Here is an 18,833-nt window from a genome sequence, read left to right on the forward strand (position 1 = left end):
CATTATACACAGGAGCTCTGTATATAGTGTCAGTGTACAGGTAATACAGTGATCACCAGTGACATTATACACAGTGTACATGTAATAGACTGACTCACCGGTGACGTCTCTAGGTGAAGTCCTTCATCTTCGCTTTTCTACTTCATCCAGCACAGACCGCCATCACTCGTCTCTGCATAAAATAACACAGTTATCTAGAGCACATTCCCCAACTTCTACATTACGCAGCTGAATACAGACGTGCATCCACCATCAATATATGGTTAGTTATTAGGCAACCTACCATTCCAAATATAAATTGTAATCCACCACTGTGCCCCCATTAACTGTAAATAGGCACTTAATATATAATTTAATTAGAACCTCTACTCTTTCCGCCAATTTGTTACCAGTCACACTCCTGCATCCGCAACGCCCCCTACTCTATACTTCCTGCTCCCCGCATTCAATATTTACATGCACCCCCTGCCCCAATTCATTATATCATGTCCGTGCTCTCCCCACCCCATCATCATTTATCATTTACTCTCCCCCACCCCACATTCGTTATGTGCCCCTCTCTCATCCCCCTCCCCCACATGTGCCCCTCTCTCATCCCCCTCCCCCACATGTGCCCCTCTCTCATCCCCCTCCCCCACATGTGCCCCTCTCTCATCCCCCTCCCCCACATGTGCCCCTCTCTCATCCCCCTCCCCCACATGTGCCCCTCTCTCATCCCCCTCCCCCACATGTGCCCCTCTCTCATCCCCCTCCCCCACATGTGCCCCTCTCTCATCCCCCTCCCCCACATGTGCCCCTCTCTCATCCCCCTCCCCCACATGTGCCCCTCTCTCATCCCCCTCCCCCACATGTGCCCCTCTCTCATCCCCCTCCCCCACATGTGCATCTCCCATCTCATCCCCCTCCACCACATGTGCATCTCCCATCTCCCCCCCCCCCACACACATGTGCATCTCCCATCTCCCCCCCCACCACACACATGTGCATCTCCCATCTCCCCCCCACACACACATGTGCATCTCCCATCTCCCCCCCCCACACACACACATGTGCATCTCCCATCTCCCCCCCCACACACACACACATGTGCATCTCCCATCTCCCCCCCCCACACACACACACACATGTGCATCTCCCATCTCCCCCCCCACCACATGTGCCCCTCTCTCATCCCCCTCCACCACATGTGCATCTCCCATCTCATCCCCCTCCACCACATGTGCATCTCCCATCTCCCCCCCCCCCACACACATGTGCATCTCCCATCTCCCCCCCACCACACACATGTGCATCTCCCATCTCCCCCCCACACACACATGTGCATCTCCCATCTCCCCCCCCACACACACACATGTGCATCTCCCATCTCCCCCCCCACACACACATGTGCATCTCCCATCTCCCCCCCACACACACATGTGCATCTCCCATCTCCCCCCCCCACACACACACACATGTGCATCTCCCATCTCCCCCCCCCACACACACACACACATGTGCATCTCCCATCTCCCCCCCCCACACACACACATGTGCATCTCCCATCTCCCCCCCACACACACATGTGCATCTCCCATCTCCCCCCCCCCACACACACACATGTGCATCTCCCATCTCCCCCCCCACCACACACATGTGCATCTCCCATCTCCCCCCCACACACACATGTGCATCTCCCATCTCCCCCCCCACACACACACACATGTGCATCTCCCATCTCCCCCCCCCACACACACACACACATGTGCATCTCCCATCTCCCCCCCCACACACACATACACACACACATGTGCTTCTCCCATCTCTCCACTCCTAGTTAATTGTATTTTAAAAAAAATAAAACTTGTTATACTTACCCCCATGCGATCCCTGCAGAATCCTGGCGCTCGTCCAAATCGCTGACAGCAGGTTCTCCTGACTTCCGGCCATGTGACGGCACCGTCACATGACCGGAAGTCAGGGGAATCATCAAGGCGCTGCTGCAACAGCGCAGCTCAGCGCTGAAATGTCCCGGACCCGGCGCATAGCATGGGGCCCCGGAGAGAGACGCACAAGAGGGGGGCCCCCGAGGGGGCCCCTACCGGCCGGGCCCCATACTGGAGTCAGGGCAGTCATGCCCTGATGGCGGCCCTGCTGGAGGCTGGAGGGGCCCCCTCTCCCTCGGGGCCCCCGTTCAATGAACCGGCTGCACGGGCGGTAGTTCCGCCCCTGACATGCAGCCATTGCCGGCAATGAAGGCAGCTGTGGTGGAGATGGCAGATCCGCATCAATCTGATATCAATCATCTATACTAATAAGGTTTTTTTAGCGTATTTGCAGGATTATTTTTGGTGCATTTATCTGGGCGGAAAAGCAGCTTTGTTTTATAGTATCAGCAAAAGCAATGAGGTTTCTGATGCGCATAGCACACCATTGCTTGTTTTTCCTGACTAATTTTGAGCACTGCAGCTTTTTTTACCCATTGAAAGTAATAAGAAACTGCAAAAACAATGAAAGAATGTAGAATAACATTTGTGCTGTATTTTTTGCAGCACTTTTGGTTAATAAATCTAATTTTATTACCATATATTGTAATCAATATCATCTGGACCCATAAGGTAGCACAAAGAAAAAATTGGGAGGCCATAAACCTCAATATAGCCTGATTATATGGGGAAAAACTCCTAAAACTAAACATGAGTCCTGAAGAAAAGATGGAGTCATAAGTCCAACTATAATAATCAATAAGGTTTCTTGAAAATAATAAAATGGCAAAAGACATATATAAATAGTAAAGTCAGAAGGGAAGACTCAGGTATATGGGGGACGAGGTCTGCACACATCGTGTAAGGAGGGGCAGAACTAGAGGAAGCAGATAATAATGCAAACACTGATTGTAATAAGAAATATAAAGGTTCCACCAAACATGATGTAAAAGGGATCCATAAACAGTGATGAGAAATAAAGAAAACGCATATAAGGAAAAAGTTAGAAATCAATAAATAGCCTATCACTATACAAAGCCTAATACTCATTGCTCTCTGTGTCAAACCACGTACCCACAACCCCAAAAAGAATATGATACTTTTATATATATATATATATACACAGTATATATAGTCCATACACTGTAGACAAATCACACATGTAATCCTCACCAAATAGATGCATTTTATACACAGCGTTCTTAGTGCCAGAAAAAGCTGGAAAGACTCAACTGGTTAAAGGAGGTCCTTCATAGGTTTGGTGCACCGTTACCCCTCCTTTATCAGATATTGGGGTCCTTTCACTGTGTCTAAAGAGTAGTTTTTGACCACATATGGGGCATTGCCGTTCTCAGGAGACACTGCGTAACAAACATTGGGGGTCATTTTCTCATATTATCCCTTTTGAAAATTAAGAACTTGGGGCTAAAACAGCATTTTAGTGTAAAAAATGTAACTTTTTATTTTCGCAGCCCATTGTTATACAATTCTGTGAAATACCTGTGGGGTTAAAATGCTCACTATACTCCTAAAGGAACTCTTTGAGAGGTGTAGTTTCCAAAATGGGGTCAATTGTGGGGATTTCTGCTGTTCTGGAACCTCGGTCGTCTCCAAATGTAACATGACGTCCGCAATCTATTCCAGACAATTTTTGCACTCCAAATTTCAAATAGCGCTCCTTCCCTTCCAAGCCCTGCCCTGTGCCCAAACAAGTTTCTGAGTACATATGGGGTATCCCTATACACATGAAATATTGCATAACAAATTATGTGGTCCATTTTCTCCTGTTACCTTTGTGAAAATGAAAAAATTGGGGTTAAAACAACATTTTTGAGGAAAAGAGTCTTTTTTATTGTTAATGGTCCAATGTTATAAAATTCGATGAAGCATCAAGAGGCTCATCATACCTCTAAATAAGTTCCTTGATGGGTGTCTTTTCCATAATGGGGTCACTTGTGGGGTGTTTCCACTGTTTAGGCACTTCAGGGTCTTTGCAAACGTGATATGGCGTCCGTTATTTATTTCAGACAATTTTGCACTTCAAAATTTAAATGGCGCTTCTTTCCTTCCGAGCCCTGCCGTGCGCCCAAATAGTTTTCCACCACATATGGGATATCAGCATACTCAGGAAAAATTGCACAACAAATTGTATCATTCATTTTCTTGTGTTACCCTTGTGAAAATGAAAAATTTGGAGCTGAAGCAATATTTTTGCGGGAAAAATGTATTTTTTTACTTTCACAACTCAACGTTTTAAAATTCTCTGAAGCACCCGTGGGTTCAAGGTGCTCACTACACATCTAGATAAGTTCCTTGAGGGGTGTAGTTTCCAAAATGGGGTCACTTGTGGGATGTTTCCACTCTTTAGGCACATCAGGGGTTCTGCAAATGCACCATGGGGTCAGCTATGTATTTCAGTCAATTTTGCGCTCCAAAAGTCAAACGGTGCTCCTTCCATTCCAAACCCTGCGGTGCACCCAAACAGTAGTTTTCCCCACATATCGGGTATCAGCATACTCAGGAGAAATTGCACAACAAATTGTATAGTCCATTTTTTCCTGCTACCCTTGTGAAAATTAAAAATTTGGAGCTAAAGCAACATTTTTGTGGAAAAAAATAAAATGTTACTTTTTCCTTCCGCATTGTTTTAATTCCTGTGTAGAACCTGGAGGGTCAATAAACTTCTTGAATGTGCTTTTGAGCATCTTGAGGGGTGCAATTTTTAAAATGGTGTCACTTTTGGTTATTTTCAGTCATATAGGCCCCTCAAAGTCACTTCAAGCGTGATCTGGTCCTTAAAAAATGGGTTCTGTAAATTTTGTTAGAAAAATGGGAAATTGCTGATAAACTTTTAACCCTTCTAACTTCCTATCAAAAAAAATAAATCTGTTAAAAAAATGATGCTGATGTAAAGAAGACATGTGGGAAATGTTATTTATGAACTATTTTGTGTGATATAACCATCTGGTTTAAGGGCATAAAAATTCAAAGCTTGAAAATAGCAAAATTTTCTATTTTGTTTGTCAAATTTTGGATATTTTCATAAATAAATGCAAATAATATTGACCAAAATTTACCACTAACATAAAGTCACAAATAATTACCACATAATAACGGGCATTGATCATAATTGTAAAATTAGGCTCTGTCATTATCATACAAAGTCCTTAAAATGGAAAATGCTTTTTTTTAACTCTGCAAAGAATGTTGTAGAAACTAAACTCGTAACAATGACAATGCTGCAGCTCTTCCTTTTAACAATAGTATTTCTTTTTGTTACATTACATAAACCCAACCACTCAGCCTGTGATCTCCCCCTCCACCCTCTCTGTAACAGAGAAGGAGAACGATCATCACCAGCAATCAGCTCCTGCAATGAAGCAGAACTGAGAGCTCACTTCACGCTCAGGAGAGATCACTACAGCTCCTCCTTGTGGTTGGGGAGTTTGGACACTTTAGAGCACATTTCTCAAGTTACATACTATAGAAATGATCCCTGAAAGTATAGTCTTAACTTCTCACTTGCAGCAATGACGCTCCGGGTGATAGGACCCTGTGTGTAACATTAGGGAGACATCACACAACGTGACACATACCAATACTGCGCTGTAAACCCTGATATAGTGGGAATGATTAGAGACGTGACTGCAGTGTAACTAGACGCTTCTATTTTTGTATAACGTCTCCATAATCCTCCAGCTCACAGATGTTTCTGGTCCTAATTTGCATATGTCACTTTAATCAGCCAATGGGAAACATCCTGAGCCTGTAGCTCCTCCTACAAAATCTACACATCAAAAGATCACATCTAGTCACATGGCATGGGTGAATGAACATATATTATGATCCACAACTTCCAGATAGATAAACTTTCAAAAATGAAAAAGAAAATTGCAAAGTTTTAATATTTAAAAAGAAAAAAAAATTGAATCATCTCCCTTCTCCCAAGTTAAAAGTAAAGGAAAAAAAATAAGCATCAGTTCTGCAGCATCCATGAAAATACAATCTATGAAAATCTAAAATAAATTATAGGGGTTTTCCCACTAACAAAGTACACTGCTCAAAAAAAATAAAGGGAACACTTAAACAACAGAATATAACTCCAAGTAAATCAAACTTCTGTGAAATCAAACTGTCCACTTAGGAAGCAGCACTGATTGACAATCAATTTCACATGCTGTTGTGCAAGTGGAATAGACAATAGACGGAAATTATTGGCAATTATAAAGACAGCCTCAATAAAGGAGTGGTTCTGCAGGTGGGGACCACAGACCACATCTCAGTACCAATGCTTTCTGGCTGATGTTTTGGTCACTTTTGAATGTGGGTTGTGCTTTCCCACTCGTGGTAGCATGAGACGGACTCTACAACCCACAGAAGTTGCTCAGGTAGTGCAGCTCATCCAGGATGGCACATCAATGCGAGCTGTGGCAAGAAGGTTTGCTGTGTCAGTCAGCGTAGTGTCCAGAGGCTGGAGGCGCTACCAGGAGACAGGCCAGTACACCAGGAGACGAGGAGGGGGCCATAGGAGGGCAACAACCCAGCAGCAGGACCACTACATCCGCCTTTGTGCAAGGAGGAACAGGAGGAGCACTACCAGAGCCCTGCAAAATGACCTCCAGAAGGCCACAAATGTGCATGTGTCTGCACAAACGGTTAGAAACCGACTCTATGAGGGTGGTATGAGGGGCCGATGTCCACAGATGGGGGTTGTGCTCACAGCCCAACACCGTGCAGGACGCTTGACATTTGCCACAGAACACCAGGATTGGCAAAGTCGCCACTGGCGCCCTGTGCTCTTCACAGATGAAAGCAGGTTCACACTGAGCACATGTGACAGACGTGACAGAGTCTGGAGACGCCGTGGAGAGCGGTCTGCTGCCTGAAACATCCTTCAGCATGACCGGTTTGGCAGTGGGTCAGTAATGGTGTGGGGTGGCATTTCTTTGGAGGGCCACACAGCCCTCCATGTGCTCGCCAGAGGTAGCCTGACTGCCATTAGGTACCGAGATGAGATCCTCAGACCCCTTGTGAGACCATGTGCTGGTACGGTTGGCCCTGGGTTCCTCCTAATGCAGGACAATGCCAGACCTCATTTGGCTGGAGTGTGTCGGCAGTTCCTGCAAGATGAAGGCATTGAAGCTATGGACTGGCCCGCCCGTTCCCCAGACCTGAATCCGATTGAGCACATCTGGAACATCATGTCTCGCTCCATCCACCAACGTCACGTTGGAGAACAGACTGTCCAGGAGTGGGAGGATGGTTTAGTCCAGGTCTGGGAGGAGATCCCACATGCAACCTCATCAGGAGCATGCCCAGGCGTTGTAGGGAGGTCATACAGGCACGTGGAGGCCACACACAATACTGAGCCTCATTTTGACTTGTTTTAAGGACATTACATCAAAGTTGGATCAGCCTGTAGTGTGTTTTTCCACTTTAATTTTGGGGGTGACTCCAAATCCAGGCCTCCATTGGTTAATAAATTTGATTTCCATTGATGATTTTTGTGTGATTTTGTTGTCAGCACATTCAACTTTGTACAAAACAAAGTATTCAATGAGAATATTTCATTCATTCAGATCTAGGATGTGTTATTTGAGTGTTCCCTTTATTTTTTTGAGCAGTGTACATTTTAATCAATAGATCTTGGAATAATAATAACTTCCAGAATTGGATGTGTTAAAAAATGTTCCTGTGCTAAAGATAATCTTATAAATGTGCCCCTGCTGTGTACTGTGTAATGGCTGTGTCTGACCATGCAGGAACATGGTCTGATCATACCACATCTCCTGGCTATGGGAGGAGGCAAAAGAGTATGCGGACAGGACAGCAGCAGATTCATTCTGTGAGGTAAAACATTGTTTTTAAACAGGAATGGAAATGTGTTATCTCTTCAGAAATAATCAGCTGTGATCCCGTGCTGTAATGTCTGTATACTCTTTTGCTTCCTCCCCTGCCCAGGAGATGTGGTATGATCAGACCATGTTCCTGCATGGTCAGACACAGACATTACACAGTACACAGCAGGGGCACATTTATAAGATTATCTCAGCACAGGAATATTTTTGAACACATCCAATTGTGGAACTTCTTATTATTCCAAGATCTATTGATTAAAATATACATGATCACAGAATAAATGAAGGGGTTCGGATAAGTCACTAGTTTCTCCTTGGATGCAGCTTTGGTTTAATCCTCTCCTTCCACATTTATATTCTTTGCCTGAGGTGGTCCTCTGGGTGAGATAAGGTGTTAAATTCACCTTTCATATTTTCTCAGATACTTCTGATTGCTTACCTTTGAGAATTTCCATGCTAGATATGGGGTTCCTGATATCGCTAAGTTCCTATACATAAAACTCCATCATGCCGTGCGTGCACAGTTTGGAGTCGCAGCGGTGTCCCTGGGCTTTTCAAAACTGGAGGAGCTCTAGGGGACCTCTGATTTACCTGAGGCTGTATGTATTAGGTGTATGGGTCTAAAATTCTTTGTCATTAAATCTTTTCTATGCTACTCACAATATTGATCTCAAGTCAGAAGTATGGTATTGACATTAATATACGCAGGTCTTGAAGAGTTTTAATGACCTTCCATCTTCTTATTGAAGTGACTTCAAAGAACTTTGTCATTGCTGATACTTATTACATCATTATTATGATTACAATTGTTGCTATTGTTATTTATGTTACTCTCTTATATAGCGCCATTAATTCCACAGCGCTTTACAAACATCATCATCTCTGTCCCCATTGGGGCTCACAATCTAAATTATTATGTTGTGTTATAGTGTTAAAATGGAAAATGAAGTCTTTCAAATATATGATGTATTATAATTATTTCTACATGTGAGAAATAAAGTGCAGAATTCACCAACATGTGACCGGTTCCACCGCATCACAGAGCATCCAAACTCCTACAAAATCAGTGACGCTTTCATTATATGAGTTGGAGAAACGTGATCAGCAGAAACCACCTGGTTTTCTCAAGAAAATGGAGACACTGACCAAAGCTTATTTTTTTATGACGTTCACAATTTATTTAGACCATTAACATAATAATATGGCTTAACAAGTGCCATTCCCATATTTGTACTGACCCAGAAATATACTAAGATTACACTTCATAGTAAACACAATGAATACAAAGCCAAATGATACTGCTACACTGTAGAAACAGTGATAAAACTACCATCAAACACATACTTACTATTATTAAAATCCTTAATCCCACCACTCAGCCTGTGATCTCCACCTCCACCCTCTCTGTAACAGAGAAGGAGTACGATCATCACCAGCAATCAGCTCCTGCAATGAAGCAGAACTGAGAGCTCACTTCACACTCAGGAGAGATCACTACAGCTCCTCCTTGTGGTTGGGGAGTTTGGACTCTTTAGAGCACATTTCTCAAGTTACATACTATAGAAATGATCCCTGAAAGTATAGTCTTAACTTCTCACTCGCAGCAATGACGCTCCGGGTGATAGGACCCTGTGTGTAACATTAGGGAGACATCACACAACGTCACACATACCAATACTGCGCTGTAAACCCTGATATAGTGGGAATGATTAGAGACGTGACTGCAGTGTAACTAGACGCTTCTATTTTTGTATAACGTCTCCATAATCCTCCAGCTCACAGATGTTTCTGGTCCTAATTTGCATATGTCACTTTAATCAGCCAATGGGAAACACCCTGAGCCTGTAGCTCCTCCTACAAAATCTACACATCAAAAGATCACATCTAGTCACATGGCATGGGTGAATGAACATATATTATGATCCACAACTTCCAGATAGATAAACTTTCAAAAATGAAAAAAAAAAATTGCAAAGTTTTAATATTTAAAAAGAAAAAAAAATTGAATCATCTCCCTTCTCCCAAGTTAAAAGTAAAGGAAAAAAAATAAGCATCAGTTCTGCAGCATCCATGAAAATACAATCTATGAAAATCTAAAATAAATTATAGGGGTTTTCCCACTAACAAAGTACACTGCTCAAAAAAATAAAGGGAACACTTAAACAACAGAATATAACTCCAAGTAAATCAAACTTCTGTGAAATCAAACTGTCCACTTAGGAAGCAACACTGATTGACAATCAATTTCACATGCTGTTGTGCAAGTGGAATAGACAATAGACGGAAATTATTGGCAATTATAAAGACAGCCTCAATAAAGGAGTGGTTCTGCAGGTGGGGACCACAGACCACATCTCAGCACCAATGCTTTCTGGCTGATGTTTTGGTCACTTTTGAATGTGGGTTGTGCTTTCCCACTCGTGGTAGCATGAGACGGACTCTACAACACACAGAAGTTGCTCAGGTAGTTCAGCTCATCCAGGATGGCACATCAATGCGAGCTGTGGCAAGAAGGTTTGCTGTGTCAGTCAGCGTAGTGTCCAGAGGCTGGAGGCGCTACCAGGAGACAGGCCAGTACACCAGGAGACGAGGAGGGGGCCATAGGAGGGCAACAACCCAGCAGCAGGACCACTACATCCGCCTTTGTGCAAGGAGGAACAGGAGGAGCACTACCAGAGCCCTGCAAAATGACCTCCAGAAGGCCACAAATGTGCATGTGTCTGCACAAACGGTTAGAAACCGACTCTATGAGGGTGGTATGAGGGGCCGATGTCCACAGATGGGGGTTGTGCTCACAGCCCAACACCGTGCAGGACGCTTGACATTTGCCACAGAACACCAGGATTGGCAAAGTCGCCACTGGCGCCCTGTGCTCTTCACAGATGAAAGCAGGTTCACACTGAGCACATGTGACAGACGTGACAGAGTCTGGAGACGCCGTGGAGAGCGGTCTGCTGCCTGCAACATCCTTCAGCATGACCGGTTTGGCAGTGGGTCAGTAATGGTGTGGGGTGGCATTTCTTTGGAGGGCCGCACAGCCCTCCATGTGCTCGACAGAGGTAGCCTGACTGCCATTAGGTACCGAGATGAGATCCTCAGACCCCTTGTGAGACCATGTGCTGGTACGGTTGGCCCTGGGTTCCTCCTAATGCAGGACAATGCCAGACCTCATTTGGCTGGAGTGTGTCAGCAGTTCCTGCAAGATGAAGGCATTGAAGCTATGGACTGGCCCGCCCGTTCCCCAGACCTGAATCCGATTGAGCACATCTGGAACATCATGTCTCGCTCCATCCACCAACGTCACGTTGGAGAACAGACTGTCCAGGAGTGGGAGGATGGTTTAGTCCAGGTCTGGGAGGAGATCCCACATGAGACCATCTGCAACCTCATCAGGAGCATGCCCAGGCGTTGTAGGGAGGTCATACAGGCACGTGGAGGCCACACACAATACTGAGCCTCATTTTGACTTGTTTTAAGGACATTACATCAAAGTTGGATCAGCCTGTAGTGTGTTTTTCCACTTTAATTTTGGGGGTGACTCCAAATCCAGGCCTCCATTGGTTAATAAATTTGATTTCCATTGATGATTTTTGTGTGATTTTGTTGTCAGCACATTCAACTTTGTACAAAACAAAGTATTCAATGAGAATATTTCATTCATTCAGATCTAGGATGTGTTATTTGAGTGTTCCCTTTATTTTTTTGAGCAGTGTACATTTTAATCAATAGATCTTGGAATAATAATAACTTCCAGAATTGGATGTGTTAAAAAATGTTCCTGTGCTAAAGATAATCTTATAAATGTGCCCCTGCTGTGTACTGAGTAATGGCTGTGTCTGACCATGCAGGAACATGGTCTGATCATACCACATCTCCTGGCTATGGGAGGAGGCAAAAGAGTATGCGGACAGGACAGCACGGGACAGCAGCAGATTCATTCTGTGAGGTAAAACATTGTTTTTAAACAGGAATGGAAATGTGTTATCTCTTCAGAAATAATCATCTGTGATGCCCTGCGGTAATGTCTGTATACTCTTTTGCTTCCTCCCCTGCCCAGGAGATGTGGTATGATCAGACCGTGTCCCTGTACGGTAAGACACAGCCATTACACAGTACACAGCAGGGGCACATTTATAAGATTATATAAGAACAGGAACATTTTTGAACACATCCAATTGTGGAACTTCTTATTATTCCAAGATCTATTGATTAAAATATACATGATCACAGAATAAATGAAGGGGTTCGGATAAGTCACTAGTTTCTCCTTGGATGCAGCTTTGGTTTAATCCTCCCCTTCCACATTTATATTCTTTGCCTGAGGTGGTCCTCTGGGTGAGATAAGGTGTTAAATTCACCTTTCATATTTTCTCAGATACTTCTGATTGCTTACCTTTGAGAATTTCCATGCTAGATATGGGGTTCCTGATATCGCTAAGTTCCTATACATAAAACTCCATCATGCCGTGCGTGCACAGTTTGGAGTCGCAGCGGTGTCCCTGGGCTTTTCAAAACTGGAGGAGCTCTAGGGGACCTCTGATTTACCTGAGGCTGTATGTATTAGGTGTATGGGTCTAAAATTCTTTGTCATTAAATCTTTTCTATGCTACTCACAATATTGATCTCAAGTCAGAAGTATGGTATTGACATTAATATACGCAGGTCTTGAAGAGTTTTAATGACCTTCCATCTTCTTATTGAAGTGACTTCAAAGAACTTTGTCATTGCTGATACTTATTACATCATTATTATGATTACAATTGTTGCTATTGTTATTTATGTTACTCTCTTATATAGCGCCATTAATTCCACAGCGCTTTACAAACATCATCATCTCTGTCCCCATTGGGGCTCACAATCTAAATTATTATGTTGTGTTATAGTGTTAAAATGGAAAATGAAGTCTTTCAAATATATGATGTATTATAATTATTTCTACATGTGAGAAATAAAGTGCAGAATTCACCAACATGTGACCGGTTCCACCGCATCACAGAGCATCCAAACTCCTACAAAATCAGTGACGCTTTCATTATATGAGTTGGAGAAACGTGATCAGCAGAAACCACCTGGTTTTCTCAAGAAAATGGAGACACTGACCAAAGCTTATTTTTTTATGACGTTCACAATTTATTTAGACCATTAACATAATAATATGGCTTAACAAGTGCCATTCCCATATTTGTACTGACCCAGAAATATACTATGATTACACTTCATAGTAAACACAATGAATACAAAGCCAAATGATACTGCTACACTGTAGAAACAGTGATAAAACTACCATCAAACACATACTTACTATTATTAAAATCCTTAATCCCACCACTCAGCCTGTGATCTCCACCTCCACCCTCTCTGTAACAGAGAAGGAGTACGATCATCACCAGCAATCAGCTCCTGCAATGAAGCAGAACTGAGAGCTCACTTCACGCTCAGGAGAGATCACTACAGCTCCTCCTTGTGGTTGGGGAGTTTGGACTCTTTAGAGCACATTTCTCAAGTTACATACTATAGAAATGATCCCTGAAAGTATAGTCTTAACTTCTCACTCGCAGCAATGACGCTCCGGGTGATAGGACCCTGTGTGTAACATTAGGGAGACATCACACAACGTCACACATACCAATACTGCGCTGTAAACCCTGATATAGTGGGAATGATTAGAGACGTGACTGCAGTGTAACTAGACGCTTCTATTTTTGTATAACGTCTCCATAATCCTCCAGCTCACAGATGTTTCTGGTCCTAATTTGCATATGTCACTTTAATCAGCCAATGGGAAACACCCTGAGCCTGTAGCTCCTCCTACAAAATCTACACATCAAAAGATCACATCTAGTCACATGGCATGGGTGAATGAACATATATTATGATCCACAACTTCCAGATAGATAAACTTTCAAAAATGAAAAAAAAAAATTGCAAAGTTTTAATATTTAAAAAGAAAAAAAAATTGAATCATCTCCCTTCTCCCAAGTTAAAAGTAAAGGAAAAAAAATAAGCATCAGTTCTGCAGCATCCATGAAAATACAATCTATGAAAATCTAAAATAAATTATAGGGGTTTTCCCACTAACAAAGTACACTGCTCAAAAAAATAAAGGGAACACTTAAACAACAGAATATAACTCCAAGTAAATCAAACTTCTGTGAAATCAAACTGTCCACTTAGGAAGCAACACTGATTGACAATCAATTTCACATGCTGTTGTGCAAGTGGAATAGACAATAGACGGAAATTATTGGCAATTATAAAGACAGCCTCAATAAAGGAGTGGTTCTGCAAGTGGGGACCACAGACCACATCTCAGTACCAATGCTTTCTGGCTGATGTTTTGGTCACTTTTGAATGTGGGTTGTGCTTTCCCACTCGTGGTAGCATGAGACGGACTCTACAACCCACAGAAGTTGCTCAGGTAGTGCAGCTCATCCAGGATGGCACATCAATGCGAGCTGTGGCAAGAAGGTTTGCTGTGTCAGTCAGCGTAGTGTCCAGAGGCTGGAGGCGCTACCAGGAGACAGGCCAGTACACCAGGAGACGAGGAGGGGGCCATAGGAGGGCAACAACCCAGCAGCAGGACCACTACATCCGCCTTTGTGCAAGGAGGAACAGGAGGAGCACTACCAGAGCCCTGCAAAATGACCTCCAGAAGGCCACAAATGTGCATGTGTCTGCACAAACGGTTAGAAACCGACTCTATGAGGGTGGTATGAGGGGTCGATGTCCACAGATGGGGGTTGTGCTCACAGCCCAACACCGTGCAGGACGCTTGACATTTGCCACAGAACACCAGGATTGGCAAAGTCGCCACTGGCGCCCTGTGCTCTTCACAGATGAAAGCAGGTTCACACTGAGCACATGTGACAGACGTGACAGAGTCTGGAGACGCCGTGGAGAGCGGTCTGCTGCCTGCAACATCCTTCAGCATGACCGGTTTGGCAGTGGGTCAGTAATGGTGTGGGGTGGCATTTCTTTGGAGGGCCGCACAGCCCTCCATGTGCTCGACAGAGGTAGCCTGACTGCCATTAGGTACCGAGATGAGATCCTCAGACCCCTTGTGAGACCATGTGCTGGTACGGTTGGCCCTGGGTTCCTCCTAATGCAGGACAATGCCAGACCTCATTTGGCTGGAGTGTGTCAGCAGTTCCTGCAAGATGAAGGCATTGAAGCTATGGACTGGCCCGCCCGTTCCCCAGACCTGACTCCGATTGAGCACATCTGGAACATCATGTCTCGCTCCATCCACCAACGTCACGTTGGAGAACAGACTGTCCAGGAGTGGGAGGATGGTTTAGTCCAGGTCTGGGAGGAGATCCCACATGAGACCATCTGCAACCTCATCAGGAGCATGCCCAGGCGTTGTAGGGAGGTCATACAGGCACGTGGAGGCCACACACAATACTGAGCCTCATTTTGACTTGTTTTAAGGACATTACATCAAAGTTGGATCAGCCTGTAGTGTGTTTTTCCACTTTAATTTTGGGGGTGACTCCAAATCCAGGCCTCCATTGGTTAATAAATTTGATTTCCATTGATGATTTTTGTGTGATTTTGTTGTCAGCACATTCAACTTTGTACAAAACAAAGTATTCAATGAGAATATTTCATTCATTCAGATCTAGGATGTGTTATTTGAGTGTTCCCTTTATTTTTTTGAGCAGTGTACATTTTAATCAATAGATCTTGGAATAATAATAACTTCCAGAATTGGATGTGTTAAAAAATGTTCCTGTGCTAAAGATAATCTTATAAATGTGCCCCTGCTGTGTACTGTGTAATGGCTGTGTCTGACCATGCAGGAACATGGTCTGATCATACCACATCTCCTGGCTATGGGAGGAGGCAAAAGAGTATGCGGACAGGACAGCACGGGACAGCAGCAGATTCATTCTGTGAGGTAAAACATTGTTTTTAAACAGGAATGGAAATGTGTTATCTCTTCAGAAATAATCATCTGTGATCCCCTGCGGTAATGTCTGTATACTCTTTTGCTTCCTCCCCTGCCCAGGAGATGTGGTATGATCAGACCGTGTCCCTGTACGGTAAGACACAGCCATTACACAGTACACAGCTGGGGCACATTTATAAGATTATATAAGAACAGGAACATTTTTGAACACATCCAATTGTGGAACTTCTTATTATTCCAAGATCTATTGATTAAAATATACATGATCACAGAATAAATGAAGGGGTTCGGATAAGTCACTAGTTTCTCCTTGGATGCAGCTTTGGTTTAATCCTCCCCTTCCACATTTATATTCTTTGCCTGAGGTGGTCCTCTGGGTGAGATAAGGTGTTAAATTCACCTTTCATATTTTCTCAGATACTTCTGATTGCTTACCTTTGAGAATTTCCATGCTAGATATGGGGTTCCTGATATCGCTAAGTTCCTATACATAAAACTCCATCATGCCGTGCGTGCACAGTTTGGAGTCGCAGCGGTGTCCCTGGGCTTTTCAAAACTGGAGGAGCTCTAGGGGACCTCTGATTTACCTGAGGCTGTATGTATTAGGTGTATGGGTCTAAAATTCTTTGTCATTAAATCTTTTCTATGCTACTCACAATATTGATCTCAAGTCAGAAGTATGGTATTGACATTAATATACGCAGGTCTTGAAGAGTTTTAATGACCTTCCATCTTCTTATTGAAGTGACTTCAAAGAACTTTGTCATTGCTGATACTTATTACATCATTATTATGATTACAATTGTTGCTATTGTTATTTATGTTACTCTCTTATATAGCGCCATTAATTCCACAGCGCTTTACAAACATCATCATCTCTGTCCCCATTGGGGCTCACAATCTAAATTATTATGTTGTGTTATAGTGTTAAAATGGAAAATGAAGTCTTTCAAATATATGATGTATTATAATTATTTCTACATGTGAGAAATAAAGTGCAGAATTCACCAACATGTGACCGGTTCCACCGCATCACAGAGCATCCAAACTCCTACAAAATCAGTGACGCTTTCATTATATGAGTTGGAGAAACGTGATCAGCAGAAACCACCTGGTTTTCTCAAGAAAATGGAGACACTGACCAAAGCTTATTTTTTTATGATGTTCACAATTCATTTAGACCATTAACATAATATTATGGCTTAACAAGTGCCATTCCCATATTTGTACTGACCCAGAAATATACTAAGATTACACTTCATAGTAAACACAATGAATACAAAGCCAAATGATACTGCTACACTGTAGAAACAGTGATAAAACTACCATCAAACACATACTTACTATTATTAAAATCCTTAATCCCACCACTCAGCCTGTGATCTCCCCCTCCACCCTCTCTGTAACAGAGAAGGAGAACGATCATCACCAGCAATCAGCTCCTGCAATGAAGCAGAACTGAGAGCTCACTTCACGCTCAGGAGAGATCACTACAGCTCCTCCTTGTGGTTGGGGAGTTTGGACTCTTTAGAGCACATTTCTCAAGTTACATACTATAGAAATGATCCCTGAAAGTATAGTCTTAACTTCTCACTCGCAGCAATGACGCTCCGGGTGATAGGACCCTGTGTGTAACATTAGGGAGACATCACACAACGTGACACATACCAATACTGCGCTGTAAACCCTGATATAGTGGGAATGATTAGAGACGTGACTGCAGTGTAACTAGACGCTTCTATTTTTGTATAACGTCTCCATAATCCTCCAGCTCACAGATGTTTCTGGTCCTAATTTGCATATGTCACTTTAATCAGCCAATGGGAAACACCCTGAGCCTGTAGCTCCTCCTACAAAATCTACACATCAAAAGATCACATCTAGTCACATGGCATGGGTGAATGAACATATATTATGATCCACAACTTCCAGATAGATAAACTTTCAAAAATGAAAAAAAAAAATTGCAAAGTTTTAATATTTAAAAAGAAAAAAAAATTGAATCATCTCCCTTCTCCCAAGTTAAAAGTAAAGGAAAAAAAATAAGCATCAGTTCTGCAGCATCCATGAAAATACAATCTATGAAAATCTAAAATAAATTATAGGGGTTTTCCCACTAACAAAGTACACTGCTCAAAAAAATAAAGGGAACACTTAAACAACAGAATATAACTCCAAGTAAATCAAACTTCTGTGAAATCAAACTGTCCACTTAGGAAGCAACACTGATTGACAATCAATTTCACATGCTGTTGTGCAAGTGGAATAGACAATAGACGGAAATTATTGGCAATTATAAAGACAGCCTCAATAAAGGAGTGGTTCTGCAGGTGGGGACCACAGACCACATCTCAGCACCAATGCTTTCTGGCTGATGTTTTGGTCACTTTTGAATGTGGGTTGTGCTTTCCCACTCGTGGTAGCATGAGACGGACTCTACAACCCACAGAAGTTGCTCAGGTAGTTCAGCTCATCCAGGATGGCACATCAATGCGAGCTGTGGCAAGAAGGTTTGCTGTGTCAGTCAGCGTAGTGTCCAGAGGCTGGAGGCGCTACCAGGAGACAGGCCAGTACACCAGGAGACGAGGAGGGGGCCATAGGAGGGCAACAACCCAGCAGCAGGACCACTACATCCGCCTTTGTGCAAGGAGGAACAGGAGGAGCACTACCAGAGCCCTGCAAAATGACCTCCAGAAGGCCACAAATGTGCATGTGTCTGCACAAACGGTTAGAAACCGACTCTATGAGGGTGGTATGAGGGGCCGATGTCCACAGATGGGGGTTGTGCTCACAGCCCAACACCGTGCAGGACGCTTGACATTTGCCACAGAACACCAGGATTGGCAAAGTCGCCACTGGGGCCCTGTGCTCTTCACAGATGAAAGCAGGTTCACACTGAGCACATGTGACAGACGTGACAGAGTCTGGAGACGCCGTGGAGAGCGGTCTGCTGCCTGCAACATCCTTCAGCATGACCGGTTTGGCAGTGGGTCAGTAATGGTGTGGGGTGGCATTTCTTTGGAGGGCCGCACAGCCCTCCATGTGCTCGACAGAGGTAGCCTGACTGCCATTAGGTACCGAGATGAGATCCTCAGACCC

The 18,833-nt window shown here is 43.6% G+C and overlaps 4 non-coding genes across 4 annotated transcripts; all 4 read right to left on the reverse strand.

Annotated features, from left to right (window-relative positions):
- Positions 1-5,258: 5,258 nt before the first annotated feature.
- On the reverse strand, positions 5,259-5,476 carry LOC141256088 (small nucleolar RNA U3). Its single transcript, XR_012317059.1, has one exon. It is a non-coding gene; the product is annotated as a small nucleolar RNA U3 (small nucleolar RNA).
- A 3,716-nt stretch (positions 5,477-9,192) lies between these two features.
- Positions 9,193-9,410, reverse strand: LOC141253410 (small nucleolar RNA U3). The gene has a single exon (XR_012314501.1). It is a non-coding gene; the product is annotated as a small nucleolar RNA U3 (small nucleolar RNA).
- A 3,736-nt stretch (positions 9,411-13,146) lies between these two features.
- Positions 13,147-13,364, reverse strand: LOC141253238 (small nucleolar RNA U3). The gene has a single exon (XR_012314335.1). It is a non-coding gene; the product is annotated as a small nucleolar RNA U3 (small nucleolar RNA).
- A 3,736-nt stretch (positions 13,365-17,100) lies between these two features.
- On the reverse strand, positions 17,101-17,318 carry LOC141255973 (small nucleolar RNA U3). The gene has a single exon (XR_012316948.1). It is a non-coding gene; the product is annotated as a small nucleolar RNA U3 (small nucleolar RNA).
- Between the last annotated feature and the right edge of the window lie 1,515 nt (positions 17,319-18,833).

Source organism: Phyllobates terribilis, unplaced genomic scaffold (genome assembly GCF_046119375.1).
Source record: "Phyllobates terribilis strain yellow unplaced genomic scaffold, ASM4611937v1 Scaffold_2__4_contigs__length_985480577, whole genome shotgun sequence".
In the NCBI taxonomy this organism is placed as follows: Eukaryota; Metazoa; Chordata; class Amphibia; order Anura; family Dendrobatidae; genus Phyllobates; species Phyllobates terribilis.